Raw genomic sequence first — 5114 nt, forward strand, 5'->3', positions numbered from 1 at the left:
CTCTGTACAAATTGAAAGTGAGGTTAGTCTTAGCTGTTTTATGGGTCTGGTATTCATATCCATATGCACTTATTGCATCCACATAAATTGTTCCAAAGCATTAAATGTAAAATGTATCTAGTCAAGTCACCTTCATTCATATAGCGCGTTTAACAATGTAGATTTTGTTTCAAAGCAGCTTTACAGTGATAATAGGAAATTACAGTAACAGAGATTGTTTAGGCTTTACAGCAGATCTAGAATAAAGTTATTGTCCAGATAAAGCTAGTTTTGATTAATTCACTTATATTGCAAAGATCATCAAAATCTTCTATTTACTGTGTGTTATCCTATTTTACCTGAAACGCATAATCTTCATGAACGCCTTTTTGAAGGTCATGAACGCCTATATGTACTACCTAGTACAAAAATGTAATAGGGAGACAAAAGAAAGGACTGCAGCAATTGATTCATTTGAAATGATGCACATTTGGGAAGGGGAAGCCACAAAAGTGAAGGTTGGTGGATTTCTTTTCTTTTTTTTTTCTTTTTTTACGCAAATCTTCATTGTAACTTTTACACATTTCAGAAGTACATGTGAGATTACTGTTTAAATTTTAGATGGATCCAATGCTGTACCAATATATATTTAGGATCATCAATGACTGTCATCACTGGACTTTGTTGGTAATATTTTATAGTTCTAAAATCCATTGTGGGTAGCAAATTGGTAACATATATATATATATATATATATATATAGCCTATAATACAAAATCTATGTGCGGGTAGGTGCATGGAACTTTCTTCTGGATTTTGTAAAACATTTGTAATTCCAATTATTAAGGTTATGATCCCAAAGGAACAGCGGGTTCTGTACTTGGATCCTCTTGGGGAGAGGCAACGTGACCTCAAAAGATGACAAGAAGTGACAAGGTAATTAGACCTTTTAAACAAGTCCTATGATGGGGCAAATTATCAATGAATGTTGAATGAAAAAAAACAGTGCTTTTCTGAGGCTTTTATTTTATTGATTACAGGTCATTCATGAATCAAAAAGGCATACATGTGTCCACGTGGGCATGTGACATGCTGCCACATCCACACCAAAAGGACAGCAGTTCCTGTGGGGCCTTTTGCCTACATTTACATTTAGTCATTTAGCAGACGCTTTTATCCAAAGCGACTTACATTTGAGGATTAAACCAAGCGAGTCATCATGGAGAGGCAAAAACAACGCAAGAAGTGCTCAGAATACAAAGTTCAAACATTGCTCAGAGTAGCATAAACCAGACAAGCGAAGATTTCAAGAAAATGTTTTTTTTCTTTTTTCTATGTTAAGTGCTCACGGAAGAGATGAGTTTTCAGTTGTCTTTTGAATGCTGTCAGGGATTCTGCATTCCGGACGAGGGTGGGTAGGTCATTCCACCAGCATGGAACCGTGAATGAGAATGTTCTGGACAGTGATTTTGTGCCTCGCTATGAAGGCTGCACGAGCCGTCGCTCCTTGGCCGATCGTAGGCTTCTGGTAGGGATGTAGACCCGTAGGAGTGAGTGAAAGTAGGAGGGAGCTGAGCAGGTGGACAATCTGTAAGCAAGTGTCAGCGCCTTGAACTTGATTCGAGCAGTGAGTGGTAGCCAATGCAGGGAGATGAACAGCGGAGTGACGTGGGCTCTTTTGGGCTCGTCGAAGACAAGACGAGCAGCAGCATTCTGGATCATTTGTAAGGGTTTAGTTGCACATGATGGAAGTCCAGCTAGAAGAGTATTGCAGTAATCAAGCCTAGAAATAACCAGGGCCTGGACAAGAAGTTGTGTTGCATGCTCAGTTAGGAAAGGCCTGATCTTCCTGATGTTGTGCATTGCAAACCTGCATGATCGAGCTGTCTTTGAAATGTGGTCTGTGAAGGTTAGCTGGTCATCAAAGATTACTCCAAGATTTCTCACTGACCTTGATGGGGTGATTGAGGATGAGTCTAGCTGGATAGTGAAGTCGTGCTGTAGAGACGGATTGGCAGGGAGGACGAGAAGCTCAGTCTTTGCCAGGTTAAGCTGCAGGTGATGTTCCTTCATCCATGCCGAGATGTCCGCCAGACAGCTTGAGATACGTGCAGCTACTGTGGGATCGTCTGGTTGAAATGAGAGGTAGAGCTGGGTGTCATCAGCATAGCAGTGGTAAGAGAAACCATGTGCCTGTATGATGGGCCCCAGTGATGTGGTGTAAATGGAGAACCCCTGTGGTCAGTCGATGTGCTTTGGATATCTCGCCTCTCCATGCGACCCTGAATGACCTACCTGTGAGATAGGACTCAAACCAGTGGAGGGAAGTTCCAGTGATGCCCAGTGATGAGAGGGTGGACAGAAGGATCTGATGATTCAGTGTTCGAAGGCAGCAGACAGGTCTAGGAGAATGAGAACTGATGATTTGGAAGCAGCTTTAGCGATCCGCAGGACTTCTGTGACTGAGAGTAATGCGGTCTCGGTCGAATGCCCTTTCTTGAAGCCAGATGGTTAACATCCAGCTGGTTGTTCAGAGACAGAAAAGATGATACTTGGTTGAAAGCAACTCGTTCAAGTGTTTTTGCAATGAAAGGTAGGAGAGAGACAGGTCTGTAATTCTCTAGAAGTGATGTGTTTAATGTTGGTTTTTTAAGCAGTGGGGTTACCCGAGCCTGCTTAAATGTTGTAGGAAAAATGCCAGTATGGAGGGATGAGTTGATGATGTGTGTGAGTGCTGGTAGAAGTGTGGGAGTGATGGCATGAAGAAGGTGTGAGGGGATGGGGTCTAGAGGGCAGGTGGTAGGATGACTGGAGAGGAGAAGTTTAGATACTACTTCCTCGGTTAGTGGAGAGAAGGAGGAGAGAAGGTTATTGGCTGTGGGAGAGGTTGGCCTCTGTTCCTGTTTGTGTGGAGGAGAGAACTGACTGCTAATGGTTGTTGTTTTGGTTGTTGAAGAAGTTAGCAAAATCATCAGCAGTTAGCGAGGAGGAGGGTGGTGGTGGAGGTGGACAGAGGAGAGAGTTGAATGTCTTGAAAAGTGTTCGTGTGTTAGAGGCGGTGTTGATCTTGTTATGGAAATATGAAGATTTTGCGGCGTGAACATCAGCAGAAAAGGAAGAGAGCAGAGATTGGTACATACTCAGGTCAGATGTATCTTTTGATTTGCGCCATTTCCTCTCCATTGCCCTGAGTTTAGTCCGGTGTTCACGAAGAACCTCAGATAACCAGGGGTATTTCCTTTTCCTAAAAGTAAGAATTATGGAATTGGCTAAGAGTACTGATTAGAAAGACAGTAGTCCCAAATGAATAGCATAAAAATCAGTTCAAACTCCAGCGTTAATATGCTGACCTAACCACTCACTGACAGTTACACAGTAAGATTTACGTAGTGTTTTTTCTTTACTGATGTCAATTGGCAGCAATCTTTGATACCAACACAGCTGTTTGCCTTTATTACAATGAAATTGTTCTAATTGTTTATTTTTAGTTTGCTGAATGCATACTGGACAAAAAGCCAGTTCTGTTTTCAACCAGCAAAACCAATGTGAATTCTATCAGATTGGCCATAGCTACTTGCCTCCTACAAAACACGGGTAAGTGTGGAATAGGCTACTATCCTCTTGCCAAAAAATCAAAATATTCAGACTGTCTGTTTAAAGTAGTCTATTCAGGAGCCTGTTTAAAGTAATTGTGAGGTTTGGCCTTGTGTCTTATATGGGCTCTTCTCCCCTGGCATTGTCATAGATGATCTAAAAGATTTGTGCTTTCTCTGTGGGGAGGAAGAAAGTCCTGACAATGGCACTGACTGGGTGGGTACGCTAACTGTACTTTTTATTTTATTATTTTCGTTGTTGAAAAGAGTAGTCTTTAAGTACACCATGTATTTGTTCATAATGGAGGATAAAAGATAACTGTGGTGCATGCTAATATTCACTTTGTCCCTATGTTAAGATTGGCTGTGATGTGTGCCCTCGGTGGTACCACTGTGACTGCGCAAAAACGTCGATGGAAGTTGCCAATTACTTGTGTCCAGCTTGTATTAAATAAATGTATTTTCAAGTGTTTAAAAATTTTTCAAGTTTTTGTATCACCAAAATTCAGTTAATCATCCTGAAAACAGAAGGTGTGCACCATCAAAATACATTTAAAGTTGTAGGTAAATGTCGACACGGACAAGTGTTATGTCCACTTCAGATGACTAGCCACCCAGTTATAGTGGCAAATATCAGCCAAAGTTAACTGAAAGTGCCTATCACAATACAATATCAAATGTAAAACATAAATTATTTTACCATCCATAGTAAGAGGTGTAACTAACATGAGTTTCATGTGTCTTTGACTTTGCAAACCTGAAAAATTAAGTATGATTTATATAATTCGTTACACCTGTGCTTTGGACACGAAAATAATTCTGGGGTTTGATTTACATAAAATGTACTGACAGAGTATAGCTAAGAATAATCTATGTGCAGAATAAAGTTGACTTTTATTGCACATGGTATTATTGAACTGTCTGTAGTTGTAAACAGTGCACAATGAGAATTAATGTTGAATATTAACATTTCATATTTGACTTGATAATAGGCCTACGTAATATCCTGTAGCCTATGCCAGTGATCGGTTTTTTAAACGCTTTCTGGAAAACTGACAATTATATTTATTAATAAACACCTGTAAAAAAATAAAAGACACCAAACTTTAACACAAACAGACGAAAAATAGACGTCGTCATTGACGTGCACGCGAGGGGGAGTCAGATTCTGGCAGGGAGTCGGAATTCGGCACAACACCGGCCGCGCGCGCGCACTCTCTCACTGCCTTCAATGAGGTCGGAAGACCGATTGTGTTTTATAGATTATTAGTTTGTTCATATAAAGTGTTTGCTTAGCAAGTACATGTTCAGGAAATGCATAATACAAATTGTATGGGTTAATGTAATGATAAACGGACTCTGCACAAAGCTCTTTTTAAGCTATTAAATGCTGTCGCTATTGGACACTAATTGTGATTATTGCTGCTCTGATGTTTCTTATAGGCTACTGTTGACTGTTTTATCGTTGCTTGTTAAAGAAGCAGCAGCATTACCGTTAACTTACTCTTGCCTCGGAGAAAACAACACAAGCATAGCGACAAT

General features: G+C 40.4%; 1 long non-coding RNA gene across 1 annotated transcript; it reads left to right on the top strand.

Annotated features, from left to right (window-relative positions):
• The first annotated feature begins 3526 nt into the window (after positions 1–3526).
• Positions 3527–4029, top strand: LOC143718404 (uncharacterized). Its single transcript, XR_013196370.1, has 3 exons — positions 3527–3573; positions 3725–3793; positions 3932–4029. It is a non-coding gene; the product is annotated as an uncharacterized LOC143718404 (long non-coding RNA).
• The last annotated feature ends 1085 nt before the right edge of the window (positions 4030–5114 follow it).

The sequence above is a fragment of the Siphateles boraxobius genome, unplaced genomic scaffold (assembly GCF_051911475.1).
Source record: "Siphateles boraxobius isolate OS27281-9 unplaced genomic scaffold, OSU_SipBor_1 61, whole genome shotgun sequence".
Taxonomy (NCBI): Eukaryota; Metazoa; Chordata; class Actinopteri; order Cypriniformes; family Leuciscidae; genus Siphateles; species Siphateles boraxobius.